This window comes from Myotis davidii, unplaced genomic scaffold, assembly GCF_000327345.1.
Source record: "Myotis davidii unplaced genomic scaffold, ASM32734v1 C64092837, whole genome shotgun sequence".
NCBI lineage: Eukaryota > Metazoa > Chordata > Mammalia > Chiroptera > Vespertilionidae > Myotis > Myotis davidii.
In genome coordinates, this window is record NW_006380170.1 from 1 (window position 1) to 1568 (window position 1568).

Genomic DNA, 1568 nt, shown 5'->3' on the forward strand with positions numbered 1-1568 from the left:
TTAGGGCTATCATATAAAAATCCAGAATCACTCAGAGGCCAGACCTTAAAGAAAATACGTTCTCTTAATAGTCCATATGGAATAGGTCCATAGTACCTAAAATTCTGTCAATTATCACCTTTTAACTACATATGACTCATTGGCACATAAGTATGACTTTTAAAGAAATCAGATGGATATTGGTCAGGATTAGATCTCCTTTCAAATTGATTACATACTCTCTTACAAATATTTGATTTTGGATCACTGGGGCCTTTTGCAATCATAATGTCACCTCTTTGGATACCATAAAAATGTTTACTAAGATTTTGTGCAAAGACAATATCTGAATTTTGAATTGTAGGCACCAGTGATGGTCAGAACACATGACAACACTGCCAACATATTCAAAAGCACAAGGATTTATACAATCATTCTTGAACAATATAGTCAACCAGTCAAAAGTTTTTCCCCAGAACACCAAGACCCATATATCTATGTGGACTCTGCCACCATTGGCCTTAGGTCTGTTCTACAATACGTTAAATTTTTAGGGTAGTTGTAGGCATTCCAGGAATAATAATGCCTCAAAGCATATATGGATGATCCATGGTTTCACAATTCCCAGGTGAAGTCCCAAGAATTTGTATTTTTAAAGGTGTTTTTCTTTAAAAGCATTTTAGTTTCCCAAAATTATCTCACTGAATTTATGAATTGAGAGCCCAATAGATTATTTGTTATGTAGAATTTATGAGCTCTTTGCTGACTTTTTATTTGAATGACGATAACTACACCAGTCCAGTCTATTTTCAAAGAGAGGTACCACATTAATTGTTTATTCAACAATCTATTATGTCCCACATAGTTGGCTGAGCAATGAAGATACAGCAATAAATAAGACAAGGTCCTTGCAATCAGCGAATTTACATATTTGTGGAGAAAGAAGACATATGCTCCCTTAAATGAAGCAGTGAGCCCATTGCTTTCCAAACAGAAAAAAGTTGTAATACCTTTAATGCTATGAATATAGAGTTCCTTTTCAGTGTACCCAAAGAGAGGTGATGAGCCTTTTATTTTCACAGCTAATTAGTAGCATGCACAAGTCCTAATTGAGAAGGGAATGACCTTTTGCTGTCCATGGTGCTGAATAATCCAGTATCTACAGAATATATGGGAACATAACACTGCTATTTACTCAACTGCTGAACTAATTTTTTTAAACTTTCTAAGTAATTAACTGGATGTAAAAATTGTAAAAGCAAACATGGCACAGTCATGATCAGAAAACTGTCCTAGATCATTACTCCATTAATTTTGAAACAATTGTTTTAGTTCTAATCTAAGTATGTGCTACTTGAGTAATTCAGGTGACAGAATAAAACTATTAATTTTAGATAGTGATCATACTGACTAATTTAATTCATCTACAATATTTTCTGTAAGTGTATTTTTGCTACAAATGTTAAAGGGATAGCTAGATGTGTTTTTTATATCCTCATCTAAGGATATGTTTATCAATTTTAAAGAGGGAGGGAGCAATAGAGGGAGAGAGAGAAAGAGAAACATCAATGTAAGACAGAAACATTGAT

The 1568-nt window shown here is 33.5% G+C and overlaps 1 pseudogene; it reads right to left on the reverse strand.

Moving 5' to 3' along the window:
• Window positions 1-7: 7 nt before the first annotated feature.
• Window positions 8-470, reverse strand: LOC102760219 (annotated as a pseudogene).
• Between the last annotated feature and the right edge of the window lie 1098 nt (window positions 471-1568).